Here is a 19,898-nt window from a genome sequence, read left to right on the forward strand (position 1 = left end):
AATACGACCCGCCAAGCGCTGAACATCATTGATACACGCCGGCTTAGCTAAAGAAGTGATTGCCTTGATCTTCTCCGGGTTGGCCTCCATGCCTCTGTTAGAAACCAGAAAACCCAAAAGCTTGCCCGCAGGCACTCCGAAAACACACTTGGCCGGGTTAAGCATCATCTTGTAGACCCGGAGGTTATCAAAGGTTTCCTTCAGATCATCTATCAAGGTCTCCTTCTCTCTGGACTTCACCACAATGTCGTCCACATAAGCATGAACATTGCGCCCAATCTGACTGTGTAGACAATTCTGCACACATCGCTGATAAGTCGCCTGGGCACTCTTAAGCCCAAAAGGCATAGACACATAGCAGAAGGCTCCAAACGGAGTAATAAAAGCCGTCTTTTCCTTGTCCTTAACTACCATTTTGATCTGATGATAACCGGAATAAGCATCCAAAAAGCTCAAATGCTCACAACCCGCCGTAGCATCAATGATTTGATCAATATGAGGGAGAGCGAAAGGATCAGCTGGACAAGCCTTGTTTAAGTCCGTGTAATCTACACACATACGGCAGGTGCCGTTCTTTTTAAGCACGAGCACCGGGTTAGCCAACCACTCTGGATGAAAAACTTCAATAATGAACCCGGCCGCCAAGAGCCGGGCCACTTCCTCACCAATGGCCTTACGCCTCTCTTCATTAAACCGCCGAAGAAACTGTTTGACCGGCTTAAACTTTGGATCAATATTGAGAGTGTGCTCAGCGAGTTCTCTCGGTACACCCGACATGTCAGAAGGTTTACATGCAAAGATGTCCCGGTTCTCACGGATGAACTTGATGAGCGCGCTTTCCTATTTGGGATCCAGATTAGCGCTGATACTGAACTGCTTAGATGAGTTGCCAGGGACAAAATCAACAAGCTTGGTTTCATCAGCCGATTTAAACTTTAACACTAGTTCATGTTCTGTGGTTGGCTTCTATAAAGACGTCATGTCCGCTGGGTCAACATTGTCCTTATAGAACTTCAACTCCTCTGTTGAACACACAGATTCAGCATAAGCAGCATCACCTTCCTCACATTCCAAGGCTATCTTTCGACTCCCATGCACTGTGATGGTACCCTTATGACCCGGCATCTTGAGCTGCAGATAAACATAACACGGCCGTGCCATGAACTTGGCGTAAGCCGGCCGTCCAAACAGGGTGTGATATGGGCTCTTAATTTTGACCACTTCAAAGGTTAACTTTTCAGCCCTAGAGTCATGCTCATCTCCAAAGGCTACCTCCAGTTCAATCTTACCCACTGGGTACGCCGACTTACCAGGCACCACTCCATGGAAAACAGTATTGGACGTCTTAAGATTTTTATTAGTCAATCCCATGCGACGGAAGGTCTCATAATAGAGGGTGTTGATGCTACTGCCTCCGTCCATGAGCACCTTGGTGAATTTATATCCTCCAACCTGAGGTGCCACCACCAAGGCCAAGTGACCCGGATTGTCAACCCGGGGAGGGTGATCTTCCCTACTCCACAGAATAGGCTGCTCAGACCATCTTAAATAACGAGGAACTGCTGGCTCAACAGCGTTCACAGCCCTCTTATGAAGTTTCTGGTCTCGTTTGCACAAACTGGTGATGAACACATGATACTATTGCTCTGATATCCAGACTGCTGCTGCTGCTGACCTCCCTGGCCGAATTGTTGATGATAACCACCTTGGTTTCCTTGAGAGCCTTGAAAGTTGGAATTTGAACCGCCGCCCGGGCCATGAAAACCGCCGCCACCTGAACCGCCGCCCGGCCCATGGTTGCCGTCGAACATGTTAGAGTTCTTGAAAGCCTTCATGATCGTACAATCCTTCCATAGGTGAGTGGCCGGCTTTTCACGAGTACCGTGCCTTGGACAGGGTTCATTTAGCAACTGCTCGAGAGTGGGACCTGACCCGCCGGACCGAGGCGGTGGTCTCCCCTTACGTCGTTGATTGTTACCCTGTGCATTGCTGTTGGCCACAAACTCCAGGCTACCGTCAGCCTTACGTTTATTGCCTCCCTGATTCGCTGGGTTATGCTGATGACCCTTGGCATTGCCGTTCTTCTTTCCCTTCCCTATCTTATCCTCATCAGACTTGGGATCCTTGGTACTATCAGAGTTGGCGTACTTGACCAAAGCCGCCATTAGCTGGCCCATGTCATTACAATCGCGTTTGAGCCGCCCCATCTTCTGTTTCAGAGGCGTAAAACAGCAATTCTTCTCCAACATTAAGACTGCAGAGCCGACATCCATCTTATCAGATGAATGTATTATGGCCTTGACCCAGCGCACCCAATGGGTCGTGGAGTCTCCTTCCTCTTTCTTGCAATTAGTCAAATCCACAATTGACATGGGCTGCATGCATGTGTCCTTAAAATTCTGAATAAACCGGGCCTTCAACTCTGCCCACGAACCAATGGAATTAGGCAGCAGCCCCTTCAACCAAGTGCGGGCCGTTCCGTCCAGCATCATGGTGAAGTACTTGGCCATTGCAGCATCACTGACCTCCAACAGTTCCATGGCCATCTCATTGAAGGAAATATGCCCTAGAGGCAATAATAAAGTTATTATTTATTTCCTTATTTCATGATAAATGTTTATTATTCATGCTAGAATTGTATTAACCGGAAACTTGATACATATGTGAATACATAGACAAATAGAGTGTCACTAGTATTCCTCTACTTGACTAGCTCGTTGAATCAAAGATGGTTAAGTTTCCTAGCCATAGACATGAGTTGTCATTTGATTAACGGGATCACATCATTAGAGAATGATGTGATTCACTTGACCCATTTCGTTAGCTTAGCACTTGATCGTTTAATATCTTGCTATTGCTTTCTTCATGACTTATACATGTTCCTATGACTATGAGATTATGCAACTCCCATTTACCGGAGGAACACTTTGTGTGCTACCAAACATCACAACGTAATTGGGTGATTATAAAGGTGCTCTACAGGTGTCTCCGAAGGTACTTGTTGAGTTGGTGTATTTCAAGATTAGCATTTGTCACTCCGATTGTCGGAGAGGTATCTTTGGGCCCACTCGGTAATACACATCACTATAAGCCTTGCAAGCATTGTAACTAATGAGTTAGTTGCGAGATGATGTATTACGGAACGAGTAAAGAGACTTGCCGGTAACGAGATTGAACTAGGTATTGAGATACCGACGATCCAATCTCGGGCAAGTAACATACCGATGACAAAGGAAACAAACGTATGTTGTTATGCGGTTTACCGATAAAGATCTTCGTAGAATATGTGGGAGCCAATATGAGCATCTAGGTTCCGCTATTGGTTATTGACCGGAGACGTGTCTCGGTCATGTCTACATAGTTCTCGAACCCGTAGGGTCCGCACGCTTAAAGTTCTGTGACGATCGGTATTATGAGTTTATGTGATTTAATGTACCTAAGGTAGTTCGGAATCCCGGATGAGATCGGGGACATGACGAGGGGTCTCGAAATGGTCGAGACGTAAAGATCGATATATTGGACGACTATATTCGGACATCGGAGAGGTTCCGAGTGATACGGGTATTTTCGGGGGTACCGGGGAGTTACGGGAATACGAGGAAGAAGTAATGGGCCACATGGGTCAAGTGGTGGAAGAGAGGAGGTAGGGCGCACGCCCCCCCTAGCCCAAACCGAATTGGACTAGGGGGCCGGCCCCCCTTTCCTCCTTTTCCTCCCTCTCCTTCCTTCTCCTTCACCTCCTTCCTTTCCTCCTCCTAGTAGGAGTAGGAAAGGGGAGTCCTACTCCTACTAGGTGGAGGACTCCTCCTCCTGGCGCGCTCTAGGAGGGCCGGCCGGCCTCCCCCCCCCCCTTGCTCCTTTATATACGGGGCAGGGGGGCACTCTAGAACACACAAGTTGATCTGTTGATCTCCCTTAGCCGTGTGCAGTGCCCCCCTCCACCATAATCCACCTCGGTCATATCGTAGCGGTGCTTAGGCGAAGCCCTGCGTCGGTAGCATCATCATCACCGTCATCACGCCATCGTGCTGACGGAACTCTCCCTCGAAGCTCTACTGGATCGGAGTTCATGGGACGTCATCGAGCTGAACGTGTGCTGAACTCGGAGGTGCCATGCGTTCGGTACTTGGATCGGTCGGATCGTGAAGACGTACGACTACATCAACCGCGTTGTCATAACGCTTCCGCTTTCGGTCTACGAGGGTACGTGGACACACTCTCCCCTCTCGTTGCTATGCATCACCATGATCTTGTGTGTGCGTAGGAATTTTTTTGAAATTGCTACGTTCCCCAACAGTGGTATCCGAGCCAGGTTGTATGCATAGATGTTATATGCATGAGTAGAACACAAGTGAGTTGTGGGCGATACAAGTCATACTGCTTACCAGCATGTCATACTTTGGTTAGGCGGTATTGTTGGATGAAGCGGCCCGGACCGACATTACGCGTACGCTTACACGAGACTGGTTCTACCGACGTGCTTTGCACACAGGTGGCTGGCGGGTGTCAGTTTCACCAACTTTAGTTGAACCGAGTGTGGCTACGCCCGGTCCTTGAGAAGGTTAAAACATCACTAACTTGACGAACTATCGTTGTGGTTTTGATGCGTAGGTAAGAACGGTTCTTGCTCAGCCCGTAGCAGCCACATAAAACTTGCAAAACCAAAGTAGAGGACGTCTAACTTGTTTTTGCAGGGCATGTTGTGATGTGATATGGTCAAGACATGATGCTATATTTTATTGTATGAGATGATCATGTTTTGTAACCGAGTTATCGGCAACTGGCAGGAGCCATATGGTTGTCGCTTTATTGTATGCAATGCAATCGCCCTGTAATTGCTTTACTTTATCACTAAGCGGTAGCGATAGTCGTAGAAGCATAAGATTGGCGAGACGACAACGATGCTACGATGAAGATCAAGGTGTCGCGCCGGTGACGATGGTGATCATGACGGTGCTTCGGAGATGGAGATCACAAGCACAAGATGATGATGGCCATATCATATCACTTATATTGATTGCATGTGATGTTTATCTTTTATGCATCTTATCTTGCTTTGATTGACGGTAGCATTATAAGATGATCCCTCACTAAATTATCAAAGTATAAGTGTTCTCCCTGAGTATGCACCGTTGCGAAAGTTCTTCGAGCTGAGACACCACGTGATGATCGGGTGTGATAAGCTCTACGTTCAAATATAACGGGTGCAAGACAGTTTTGCACACGCGGAATACTCAGGTTAAACTTGACGAGCCTAGCATATGCAGATATGGCCTCGGAACACTGAGACCGAAAGGTCGAGCGTGAATCATATAGAAGATATGATCAACATAGTGATGTTCACCATTGAAAACTACTCCATCTCACGTGATGATCGGACATGGTTTAGTTGATATGGATCACACGATCACTTAGATGATTAGAGGGATGTCTATCTAAGTGGGAGTTCTTAAGTAATATGATTAATTGAACTTTAATTTATCATGAACTTAGTCCTGGTAGTATTAGCATATCTATGTTGTAGATCAATAGCTCGCGATGTTGCTCCCCGTTTATTTTTGATATGTTCCTAGAGAAAATAAAGTTGACAAGATGTTAGTAGCAATGATGCGGATAGGATCCATGATTTGAGGATTATCCTCATTGCTGCACAGAAGAATTATGTCCTTGATGCACCGCTAGGTGACAGACCGATTGCAGGAGCAAAAGCTAATGTTATGAATGTTTGACAAAGCTCGGTATGATGACTACTTGATAGTTTAGTGCACCATGCTTTACGTCTTAGAACCGGGACTTCAAAAATGTTTTGAACGCCACGGAGCATGTAAGATGTTCCAAGAGTTGAAATTGGTATTTCATACTCATACCCGTGTCGAGAGGTATGAGACCTCTGACAGTACTTTGCCTACAAGATGGAGAAGAATGGCTCAACCAGTGAGCATGTACTTAGATTGTCTGGGTACTACAATTGCTTGAATCAAGTGGGAGTTAATCTTCCAGATAAGATAGTAATTGACAAAGTTCTCTGGTCACTATCACCAAGTTACTAGAACTTCGTGATGAACTATAATATGCAAGGATGACGAAAACAATTCCCAAGCTCTTCGCGATGCTAAAATCGGCAAAGGTAGAAATCAAGAAAAACATCAAGTGTTGATGGTTATCAAGACCACTAGTTTCAAGAAAAAGGGCAAAGGGAAGAAGGGGAACTTCAAGAATAATGACAAGCAAGTTGCTGCTCAAGTGAAGAAGCCCAAGTCTGGACCTAAGCCGGAGACTAAGTGCTTCTACTGCAAAGCGACTGGTCACTGGAAGCAGAAGTACCCCAAGTATTTGGCGGATAAGAAGGATGGCAAGGTGAACAAAGGTATATTGGATATACATGTTATTGATGTGTACTTTACTAGTGCTTATAGCAACCCCTCGGTATTTGATACTAGTTCAGTTGCTAAGAGTAGTAACTTGAAACGGGAGTTGCAGAATGAACAGAGACTAGTTAAGGGTGAAGTGACGATGTGTGTTGGAAATAGTTCCAAGATTGATATGATCATCATCGCACACTCCCTATACTTTCGGGATTAGTGTTGAACCTAAAATAAATGTTATTTGGTGTTTGCGTTGAGCATGAATATGATTTGATCATGTTTATTGCAATACGGTTATTCATTTAAGTCAGAGAATAATTATTGTTCTGTTTACATGAATAAAGCCTTCTATGGTCATACATCCAATGTAAATGGTTTACTAAATCTTGATCGTAATGATACACATATTCATAATATTGAAGCCAAAAGATGCAAAGTTAATAATGAGAGTGCAACTTATTTGTGGCACTGCCGTTTATGGTCATATTGGTGTAAAAGCGCATGAAGAAAATCCATGCTGATGGGCTTTTGGAATCACTTGATTATGAATCAGTTGATGCTTGCGAACCATGCCTCATGGGCAAAGATGACTAAGACTCCGTTCTCCGGAACAATGGAGCAAGCAACTGACTTATTGGATATAATACATACTGATGTATGAGGTCAGATGAGTGTTGAGGCTCGCGGCAGGTATCGTTATTTTCTGACCTTCACAGATGATTTGAGCAGATATGGGTATATCTACTTGAAGAAACATAAGTCTGAAACATTTGAAAAGGTTCAAAGAATTTCAGTGTGAAGTGGAAAATCATCGTAACAAGAAAAATAAAGTTTCTACAATCTGATCGCAGAGGCGAATATTTGAGTTACGAGATTGGTCTTCAATTAAAACAATGTGGAATAGTTTCACAAACTCATGCCACCTGGAACACCACAGCGTAATGGTGTGTCCAAACATCATAACCGTACTTTATTGGATATAGTGCAATCTATGATGTCTCTTACCGATTTACCACTATCGTTTTGGGGTTATGCATTAGAGACAGCTGCATTCACGTTAAATAGGGCACCATCGAAATCTGTTGAGACGACGCCTTATGAACTGTGGTTTGGCAAGAAACCAAAGTTGTCGTTTCTTAAAGTTTGGGGCTGCGATGCTTATGTGAAAAAAGCTTCAACCTGATAAGCTTGAACCCAAATCGGAGAAATGTGTCTTCATAGGATACCCAAAGGAGACTGTTGGGTACACCTTCTATCACAGATCTGAAGGCAAGACTTTTGTTGCTAAATTTGGATCCTTTCTAGACAAGGAGTTTCTCTCGAAAGAAGTGAGTGGGAGGAAAGTAGAACTTGATGAGGTAACTATACCTGCTCCCGAATTGGAAAGTAGTTCATCACTGAAATCAGTTGTAGTGATGCTTACACCAATTAGTGAGGAAGTTAATGATGATGATCATGAAGCTTCGGATAAAGTTACTACCGAACCTCGTAGGTCAACTAGAGTACGTTCCGCACCAGAGTGGTACGGTAATCCTATTCTGGAGTTCATGTTACTTGACCATGATGAACCTATGAACTATGAGGAAGCGATGATGAGCCCAGATTCCGCGAAATGGCTTGAGGCCATAAAATCTGAGATGGGATCCATGTATGAGAACAAAGTGTGGACTTTGGATGACTTGCCCGATGATTGGCAAGCCATAGAAAATAAATGGATCTTCAAGAGGAAGACAGACGCTGATAGTAGTGTTACTATCTATGAAGCTCGAATTGTCGCAAAAATGTTTTCGACAAGTTCAAGGTGTTGACTACGATGACATTTTCTCACTCGTAGCGATGCTTAAGTCTGTCCGAATCATGTTAGCAAATTGCCACATTTTATGAAATCTGGTAAATGGATGTCAAAACTACATTCCTTAATGGATTTCTTAAAGAAGAGTTGTATATGATACAACCAGAAGGTTTTGTCGATCCTAAAGGTACTAACAAAATGTGCAAGCTCCAGCGATCCATCTATGGACTGGTGCAAGCATCTCGGAGTTGGAATATATGCTTTGATGAATTGATCAAAGCATATAGTTTTATACAGACTTGCGGTGAAGACTATATTTACAAGAAAGTGAGTGGGAGCACTACAACATTTCTGATAAGTATATGTGAATGACATATTGTTGATCGGAAATAATGTAGAATTTTCTGGAAATCATAAAAGGAGTGTTTGAAAGGAGTTTTTCAAAGAAAGACCTCGATGAAGCTGCTTACATATTGAGCATCAAGATCTATAGAGATAGATCAAGACGCTTGATAAGTTTTTTCAATGAGTACATGCCTTGACAAGTTTTTGAAGTAGTTCAAAATGGAACAGTCAAAGAAAGAGTTCTTGCCTGTGTTACAAGGTGTGAAATTGAGTAAGACTCAAAGCCCGACCAGTTGGGGAACATAGTAATTTCAAAAAAATTCCTACGCACACACAGGATCATGGTGATGCATAGCAACGAGAGGGGAGAGTGTTGTCCACGTACCCTCGTAGACCGAAAGCGGAAGCGTTAGCACAACGCGGTTGATGTAGTCGTACGTCTTCACGATCCGACTGATCAAGTACCGAACGCACGGCACCTCCGAGTTCGGCACACGTTCAGCTCGATGACGTCCCTCGAACTCCGATCCAGCCGAGCTTTGAGGGAGAGTTCCGTCAGCACGACGGCGTGGTGACGATGATGATGTTCTACCGACGCAAGGCTTCGCCTAAGCACCGCTACAGTATTATCGAGGTGGACTATGGTGGAGGGGGGCACCGCACACGGCTAAAAGATCGAACGATCAATTGTTGTGTCTATGGGGTGCCCCCCTGCCCCCGTATATAAAGGAGCAAGGGGGGAGGTGCGGCCGGCCAGGAGGAGGCGCGCCAGGAGGAGTCCTACTCCCACCGGGAGTAGGACTCCCTCCCTTCCTTGTTGGACTAGGAGAGGAGAGGGAAGGAGAGAGGGGGAAAGGAAAGGGGGGCGCCGCCCCCCTCCTTGTCCAATTCGGACTTGGGGGGAGGGGCGCGCGGCTGCCCCTTGGCCGCCTCTCCTCTTCCACCAATTGGGCCCATGAGGCCCAATAGCCTCCGGGGGGTTCCGGTAACCCCCCCCCCCCCGGTACTCCGGTATATATCCGATAACCCCCGGAACCATTCCGGTGTCCGAATATAGTCATCCAATATATCAATCTTCATGTCTCGACCATTTTGAGACACCTCGTCATGTCCGTGATCACATCCGGGACTCCGAACAACCTTCGGTACATCAAAACATATAAATTCATAATATAACTGTCATCGAAACGTTAAGCGTGCGGACCCTACGAGTTCGAGAACTATGTAGACATGACCGAGACACGTCTCCGGTCAATAACCAATAGCGGAACCTGGATGCTCATATTGGCTCCCACATATTCTATGAAGATCTTTATCGGTCAAACCGCATAACAACATACGTTGTTCCCTTTGTCATCGGTATGTTACTTGCCCGAGATTCGATCGTTGGTATCTTAATACCTACTTCAATCTCGTTACCGGCAAGTCTCTTTACTCATTCCGTAATACATCATCCCACAACTAACTCATTAGTTGCAATGCTTACAAGGCTTAAGTGATGTGCATTACCGAGAGGGCCCAGAGATACCTCTCCGACAATCGGAGTGACAAATCCTAATCTCGAAATACGCCAACCCAACAAGTACCTTCGGAGACACCTGTAGAGCACCTTTATAATCACCCAGTTACGTTGTGATGTTTGGTAGCACATAAAGTGTTCCTCCGGTAAACGGGAGTTGCATAATCTCATAGTCATAGGAACATGTATTAGTCATGAAGAAAGCAATAGCAGAATACTAAACGATCAAGTGCTATGTTAACGGAATGGGTCAAGTCAATCACATCATTCTCCTAATGATGTGATCCCGTTAATCAAATGACAACTCATGTCTATGGCTAGGAAACATAACCATCTTTGATCAACGAGCTAGTCAAGTAGAGGCATACTAGTGACACTCTGTTTGTCTATGTATTCACACAAGTATTATGTTTCCGGTTAATACAATTATAGCATGAATAATAAACATTTATCATGAAATAAGGAAATAAATAATAACTTTATTATTGCCTCTAGGGCATATTTCCTTCAGTCTCCCAATTGAACTAGTATCAAATACTGAGGGGTTGCTATAAACACTAGTAAAGTACACACCAATAACATGTATATCAAATATACCTTTGTTCACTTTGCCATCCTTCTTATCCGCCAAATACTTGGGGTAGTTCCGCTTCAAGTGACCAGTCCCTTTGCAGTAGAAGCACTTAGTCTTAGGCTTAGGACCAGACTTAGGCTTCTTCACTTGAGCAGCAACTTGCTTGCCGTTCTTCTTGAAGTTCCCCTTCTTCCATTTGCCCTTTTCTTGAAACTAGTGGTCTCGTCAACCATCAACACTTGATGTTTTTCTTGATTTCTACCTTCGTCGATTTCAGCATCACGAAGAGCTTGGGAATTGTTTCTGTTATCCCTTGCATATTATAGTTCATCACGAAGTTCTACTAACTTGGTCATGGTGACTAGAGAATTCTGTCAATCACTATCTTATTTGGAAGATTAACTCCCACTTTATTCAAGCGACTGTAGTACCCGGACAATCTGAGCACATGCTCACTGCTTGAGCTATTCTCCTCCATCTTTTAGTTGTAGAACTTGTTGGAGACTTCATATCTCTCAACTCGGGTATTTGCTTGAAATATTAACTTCAACTCCTGGAACATCTCATATGGTCCATGACGTTCAAAACGTCTTTGAAGTCCCGATTCTAAGCCGTTAAGCATGGTGCACTAAACTATCAAGTAGTCATCATATTGAGCTAGCCAAACGTTCATAACGTCTGCATCTGCTCCTGCAATAGGTCTGTCACCTAGCGGTGCATCAAGGACATAATTCTTCTGTGCAGCAATGAGGATAAACCTCAGATCACGGACCCAGTCTGCATCATTGCTACTATCATCTTTCAACTTAGTTTTCTCTAGGAACATATAAAATTAAACGGGGAGCAACATCGCGAGCTATTGATCTACAACATAGATATGCTAATACTACCAGGACTAAGTTCATGATAAATTAAAGTTCAATTAATCATATACTGAAGAACTCCCACTTAGATAGACATCCCTCTAATCCTCTAAGTGATCACGTGATCCAAATCAACTAAACCATAACCGATCATCACGTGAAATGGAGTAGCTTTCAATGGTGAACATCACTATGTTGATCAAATCTACTATATGATTCACGCTCGACCTTTCGGTCTTAGTGTTCCGAGGCCATATCTGTTATATGCTAGGCTCGTCAAGTTTAACCTAAGTATTCCGCGTGTGCAACTGTTTTGCACCCGTTGTATTTGAACGTAGAGCCTATAACACCCGATCATCACGTGGTGTCTCAGCTCGAAGAACTTTCGCAACGGTGCATACTCAGGGAGAACACTTATACTTTGATAATTTAGTGAGGGATCATCTTATAATGCTACCGTCAATCAAAGCAAGATAAGATGCATAAAAGATAAACATCACATGCAATCAATATAAGTGATATGATATGGCCATCATCATCTTGTGCTTGTGATCTCCATCTCCGAAGCACCGTCATGATCACCATCGTCACCGGCGCGACACCTTGATCTTCATCGTAGCATCGTTGTCGTCTCGCCAATCTTATGCTTCTACGACTATCGCTACCGCTTAGTGATAAAGTAAAGCAATTACAGGGCGATTGCATTGCATACAATAAAGCGACAACCATATGACTCCTGCCAGTTGCCGATAACTCGGTTACAAAACATGATCATCTCATACAATAAAATATAGCATCATGTCTTGACCATATCACATCACAACATGCCCTGCAAAAACAAGTTAGACGTCCTCTACTTTGTTGTTGCAAGTTTTACGTGGGTGCTACGGGCTGAGCAAGAACCGTTCTTACCTACGCATCAAAACCACAACGATAGTTCGTCAAGTTAGTGCTGTTTTAACCTTCTCAAGGACCGGGCGTAGCCACACTCGGTTCAACTAAAGTTGGTGAAACTGACACCCGCCAGCCACCTGTGTGCAAAGCACGTCGGTAGAACCAGTCTCGCGTAAGGGTACGCGTAATGTCGGTCCGGGTCGCTTCATCCAACAATACCGCCGAACCAAAGTATGACATGCTGGTAAGCAGTATGACTTATATCACCCACAACTCACTTGTGTTCTACTCGTGCATATAACATCAACACATAAAACCTGGCTCGGATGCCACTGTTGGGGAACGTAGTAATTTCAAAAAAGTTCCCACGCACACACAGGATCATGGTGATGCATAGCAACGAGAGGGGAGAGTGTTGTCGACGTACCCTCGTAGACCGAAAGCGGAAGCGTTAGCACAACGCGGTTGATGTAGTCATACGTCTTCACGATCCGACTGGTCAAGTATCGAACGCACGGCACCTCCGAGTTCAGCACACGTTCAGCTCGATGACGTCCCTCGAACTCCGATCCAGCCGAGCTTTGAGGGAGAGTTCCGTCAGCACGACGGCGTGGTGACGATGATGATGTTCTACCGACGCAGGGCTTCGCCTAAGCACCGCTACAGTATTATCGAGGTGGACTATGGTGGAGGGGGGCACCGCACACGGCTAAACGATCAATTGTTGTGTCTATGGGGTGCCCCCTGCCCCCGTATATAAAGGAGCAAGGGGGAGGTGCGGCCGGCCAGGAGGAGGCGCGCCAGGAGGAGTCCTACTTCCACCGGGAGTAGGACTCCCTCCCTTCCTTGTTGGACTAGGAGAGGAGAGGGAAGGAGAGAGGGGGGAAGGAAAGGGGGGGCGCCCCCCCCCCTCCTTGTCCAATTCGGACTTGGGGGAGGGGGTGCGGCTGACCCTTGGTCGCCTCTCCTCTTCCACCAATTGGGCCCATGAGGCCCAATAGCCTCCGGGGGGGTTCCGGTAACCCCCCGGTACTCCGGTATATATCCGATAACCCCTGGAACCATTCCTGTGTCCGAATATAGTCATCCAATATATCAATCTTCATGTCTCGACCATTTCAAGACTCCTCGTAATGTCCGTGATCACATCCGGGACTCCGAACAACCTTCAGTACATCAAAACATATAAACTCATAATATAACTGTCATCGAAACGTTAAGCGTGCGGACCCTACGAGTTCGAGAACTATGTAGACATGACCGAGACACGTCTCCGGTCAATAACCAATAGCGGAACCTGGATGCTCATATTGGCTCCCACATATTCTACGAAGATCTTTATCGGTCAGACCGCATAACAACATACGTTGTTCCCTTTGTCATCGGTATGTTACTTGCCCGAGATTCGATCATCGGTATCTCAATACCTAGTTCAATCTCGTTACCGGCAAGTCTCTTTACTCGTTCCGTAATACATCATCCCACAACTAACTCATTAGTTGCAATGCTTACAAGGCTTAAGTGATGTGCATTACCGAGAGGGCCCAGAGATACCTCTTCGACAATCGGAGTGACAAATCCTAATCTCAAAATACGCCAACCCAACAAGTACCTTCGGAGACACCTGTAGAGCACCTTTATAATCACCCAGTTACGTTGTGACGTTTGGTAGCACACAAAGTGTTCCTCCGGTAAACGGGAGTTGCATAATCTCATAGTCATAGGAACATGTATAAGTCATGAAGAAAGCAATAGCAGAATACTAAATAATCAAGTGCTAAGCTAACGGAATGGGTCAAGTCAATCACATCATTCTTCTAATGATGTGATCCCGTTAATCAAATGACAACTCATGTCTATGGCTAGGAAACATAACCATCTTTGATCAACGAGCTAGTCAAGTAGAGGCATACTAGTCACACTCTGTTTGTCTATGTATTCACACAAGTATTATGTTTCCGGTTAATACAATTCTAGCATGAATAATAAACATTTATCATGAAATAAGGAAATAAATAATAACTTTATTATTGCCTCTAGGGCATATTTCCTTCACGACCACGGCAAAAGATAGAAAGAGAATGAAAGTCATTCCCTATGCCTCAGCCATAGGTTCTATAAAGTATGCCATGATGTGTACCAGATCTATTGTATACCCTACACTGAGTTTGGCAAGGGAGTACAATAGTGATCTAGGAGTAGATAACTGAACAGCGGTCAAAATTATCATTAGTGGAATAAGGATATGTTTCGCGATTATGGAGGTGACAAAAAGGTTCGTCGTAAAGGATTACGTCGATGCAAGTTTTGACACTCATCCAGATGACTCTAAGTCTCAATCTGGATACATATTGAAAGTGGGAGAAATTAGCTAAAGTAGCTCCGTGCAGAGCATTGTAGACATAGAAATTTGCAAAATACATACGGATCTGAATTTGGCAGACCCGTTGACTAAACTTCTCTCACAAGCAAAACATGATCACACCTTAGTACTCTTTGGGTGTTAATCACATAGCGATATGAACTAGATTATTAACTCTAGTAAACCCTTTGGGTGTTGGTCACATGACGATGTGAACTATGGGTGTTAATCACATGGTGATGTGAACTATTGGTGTTAATCACATGGCGATGTGAACTAGATTATTGACTCTAGTGCAAGTGGGAGACTGGAGGAAATATGCCCTAGAGGCAGTAATAAAGTTATTATTTATTTCCTTATTTCATGATAAATGTTTATTATTCATGCTAGAATTGTATTAACCGGAAACTTGATACATGTGTGAATACATAGACAAACAGAGTGTCACTAGTATGCCTCTACTTGACTAGCTCGTTGAATCAAAGATGGTTAAGTTTCCTAGCCATAGACATGAGTTGTCATTTGATTAACGGGATCACATCATTAGAGAATGATGTGATTGACTTGACCCATTCCGTTAGCTTCGCACTTGATCGTTTAGTATGTTGCTATTGCTTTCTTCTTGACTTATACATGTTCCTATGACTATGAGATTATGCAACTCCCGCTTCCCGGAGCAACACTTTTTGTGCCACCAAACGTCACAACGTAATTGGGTGATTATAAAGGTGCTCTACAGGTGTCTCTGAAGGTACTTATTGAGTTGGCGTATTTCGAGATTAGGATTTGTCACTCCGATTGTCGGAGAGATATTCTGAGCCCACTCAGTAATACACATCACTATAAGCCTTGCAAGCATTGTAACTAATGAGTTAGTTGCGAGATGATGTATTACGGAACAAGTAAAGAGACTTGCCAGTAACGAGAGTGAACTAGGTATTGAGATACCTATGATCGAATCTCGGGCGAGTAATGTCACGCCCAATATGCGACCATATCCGCGAGGAACTCGAAGGTCCCACCAAGGATAGACCCGCATATTGAAACGCTTTTGCAAGGTGGATATCATTACATCAACATTACATAATAGTTGGGGATACATACAAGGCATACAAATGCCGCAAGAATACATCAATACATCATACATAAGATCAACATCCGACTACGGATGAAACACAAACAGAAGCTCAAACGACATCCACCCTGCTAGCCCAGGCTGCCGACCTGGAACCTATCCCCTGATCAAAGAAGAAGCAGAAGAACTCCAAAACAAGTAACATCGCTCTCGCGTCATGATCATCGCAAAACCTGTAACTGCAACTGTTGTTGTAGTAATCTCTGAGCCACAAGGACTCAGCAATCCCATTACCATGGGTATCAAGACTAGCAAAGCTTAATGGGTAAGGAAGGGGTAAAGTGGTGAGGTTGCAGCAGCGACTAAGCATATATGGTGGCTAACCTACGCAAATAAGAGCGAGAAGAGAAGCAACGGAACGGTCGTGAAACTAGCAATGATCAAGAAGTGATCCTGAACTCCTACTTACGTCAAACATAACCCAAAAACCATGTTCACTTCCTGGACTCCGCCGGAAATAGACCATCACGGTTACGCACGCGGTTGATGCGTTTTAATTAAGTCAAGTGTCAAGTTCTCTACAACCGGACATTAACAAATTCCCATCTGCCACATAACCGTGGGCACGGCTCTCGAAAGTTTATACCCTGCAGGGGTGTCCCAACTTAGCCCATTATAAGCTCTCACGGTCAACGAAGGATATTCCTTCTCCCAGGAAGACCCGATCAGTCTTGGAATCCCGGTTTACAAGACATTTCGACAATGGTAAAACAAGACCAGCAAAGCCGCCCGATGTGTCGACAATCCCGATAGGAGTCGCACGTATCTCGTTCTCAGGACACACCGGATGAGCTAAGCGTACAGGTACCGACGTAACCCAAGTTGCCAAGGGATGGTCCCGCACGGTGCTCTAGTTTGGACCAACACTTAGACAAGCACTGGCCCGGGGGGTTAAATAAAGATGACCCTTGGGATGCGCGACTCTCAAGGGAAAAAGGCTAGGTGAGGCAAATGTAAAACCAACGTTGGGCCTTGCTGGAGGAGTTTTATTCAAAGCGAACTGTCAAGGGGGTCCCATAAATCACCCAACCGCGTAAGGGACGCAAAATCCAGGAACATAACACCGGTATGACGGAAACTAGGGCGGCAAGAGTGGAACAAAACACCAGGCATAAGGCCGAGCCTTCCACCCTTTACCAAGTATATAGATGCATTAATAATATAAGAGATATTGTGATATCCCAACATAAACATGGAGCAATCCTCATCTTCACCTGCAACTAAAAACTCTATAAGAGGGGCTGAGCAAAAGCGGTAACATAGCCAAACAACGGTTTTCTAGCAACGGTGACAAAGGTTAGAGGTTCATGGCAATTTGGGAGGCTTGAAGAGCAAGTGATAGGTAGCACAGCATAGCGATAGAACGAAGGAACTAGCATAGCAATGATAGTAGTGAGATCCAAGGTAACGGTCATCTTGCCTGAAATCCCACTGGAAGAAGAACGAGTCCATGAAGAAGATGAAGCCAAGAAGATGAACGAATCATCACGATCGCAACGAAACGGGAACTAACGAGAAGGAGCACAACCGGAAAGAAGCAAACAACACCGTAAACACCCAACACATAAACAAGACATGATGCTCAACCAAGTATGATGCATGACAAGGCTACATGATGCTACTCATGGCAAGATATGATGCATACAAGAACAACACATCAAAGCAAGTTTAAATGAGGCCGGAAACAACATATAACAATTCCGGTAAGTCCTCATATGCAAATTTCAAAATTAGTCCAGATCTGAATAAACCTTATGTTCAAGTTATTAAACAGCAAGTTAATATGCACCAAGATGATCTACACGAAATTCTAGTCAAGTTACCTATAAAGTTCATTTAGTTCGGAGCTACGGCCTAGAAGATATGAGCAAAACAAGTTAAACATAGCATTGATGCAAAATGCATTCAAACATCAAGCAAACACCTCAAACAAGGATGCAACAAGGTAATATGAAACTACATGCAAAACTAAGCAAGTTTCATATAGAGCATGCTCAAAACGGAGCAACGGTGCAACACATACACTCCAAACAAAACATAACAACAATCTGTCCAAAACAGCAACTAGGCATATAGCAAGCATCAAAACAATATGCTACAGCACCCCAACATGAAAACCAAAGGCATGGACGTGAAGTACAGGTAAAGCATGACAAAACATGAACACTGAGCTATCTCCAGAAATCACTAGAACATGCTCAAAAGGACATGGCAAGATTGCAAATAATAACAGTTTCACAGACTTGGCAGAAATCACTGGACATGGCAGAAATAACATCAGATTGCAAAGTTTAGAGCTATCAAACAACATGCTACAGGAACAGATCATAGCAGACGAAGGCATGGCATGAATCTACTATTTGCATAGAACAAAAGTCCCTTACTGACCACGAGCCAAAAAGGCAAACAAGATATGATGGCACCCATGTAAACATAGCAAGTTTCATAAACAGATTCAGACTTGGCAGAAAAACTGAGCATGGCATAAACAGAATTATGAAGGCATCTTTGCGAGCTCAAATAACTCATCACAAAGAATTTCATGGCATGTGAAGGCATCCAACAGTAATATGGCATAATTATGAAGCTAAGCATGGCAAGAGCAAGTTTATAGGGTGCATGGATCACTAGCAAAACACATGGCAAAACTGAACTTAATGTTAACAGGCTGACAGCAACATCATTTAGCAAGTTTGGAGCAAGATAACAACAAGCTACAGCAGGCTATAAATGCAACCAAGGGCATGGATGAATACATAATAACATGTATAACAAAACATCCTTAGTGAACATCTCCATATTATGCATAGATTGACTTGTAGAAGCAGGTTAACATGGCATCACAATGTTACAGCTACAGACTTGGCAGAAATGACAGTCACAGAAATCAGCAACATCATGGAGGCTAGTTTGCATGCTTTTGCTAGTCACCACATAGATCACAAAAATACAAGACAAGCACCCCTGTAAATATGGCATGATTAAGTCCAAAACACATGTAGAGCTCATGCTCATAGGATGCACACACAAAACGCAATGAAAAAGACAAATCACCAAGTTCTGATAGCAGACAGCGTGGCCGGAAGACGGCGGGGACGGGGCGCCGGCGCGGAGGGCGGCGACCGGCGGCGGGGCACGGGATCCGGCAGCGGGCGCGGGATCCGCGGCCACCGGGCGGCGACGGGCGGCTGGCGCCGGGCGGCGGGATCGCCGGCGGCGGAGGCGGCGAGGCTCGGGCGGCTGGAGGCGGCGGGGCACGCCGGCGGGAGGCGATGGGCGGCGCGGGGTGCCAGGGAGGCTGGCGGCGGCGCTCCGGGCCGAGAGGGCCGCGCCTGGGCCTCACGGGCCCGCGGTGGCGCGCGGCGGAGGGAGGCCGGCGGGCCACGTGGCGCTTGCCGATTGGCTGCGGGCAGCGGCAGCGATGCGTCCGGCGCGGACGGACATGTCCGGCGGCGCGCAGGGTGAGAGGCTAGGGTTAGGGGCTGTGGTGGAGGGGTGCTGTGCTGCAAAGAGAGAGGGGTTTCCGGGGTTACACGGTTAACCATTGAGGCATCAAACGACCTCCAAATGGAACGAAATTTGACGAGCGGTCTACCGGTGATATACCAAGGTCACTCGGCAAATCTCGGCCCATTCCGAAAACGTTTTTCTCCCGCTCACGAAAAGAAAACAAAGGGGCGACGGGCGCGCGCGAGAGTATCGGACCGCGAAACGGACAACGGGGAAAAGGACCGGATGCAAATTTTGAAAAGCATGCAGATGAAATGCAGATGATGACATGGCAAAATGCAACACGCAAGAAAATGACATGGCAATGACGGCGAATAACTGGAAGACACCTGGCGCATCGAATCTGGGGCGTTACAAGTAACATACCGATGACAAAGGTAACAAACATATGTTGTTATGCGGTTTGACCGATAAAGATCTTCATAGAATATGTGGGAGCCAATATGAGCATCCAGGTTCCGCTATTGGTTATTGACCGGAGACGTGTCTCGGTCATGTCTACATAGTTCTCGAACCCGTAGGGTCCGCACGCTTAAAGT

Source organism: Triticum aestivum, chromosome 2D, assembly GCF_018294505.1.
Source record: "Triticum aestivum cultivar Chinese Spring chromosome 2D, IWGSC CS RefSeq v2.1, whole genome shotgun sequence".
Taxonomy (NCBI): domain Eukaryota; kingdom Viridiplantae; phylum Streptophyta; class Magnoliopsida; order Poales; family Poaceae; genus Triticum; species Triticum aestivum.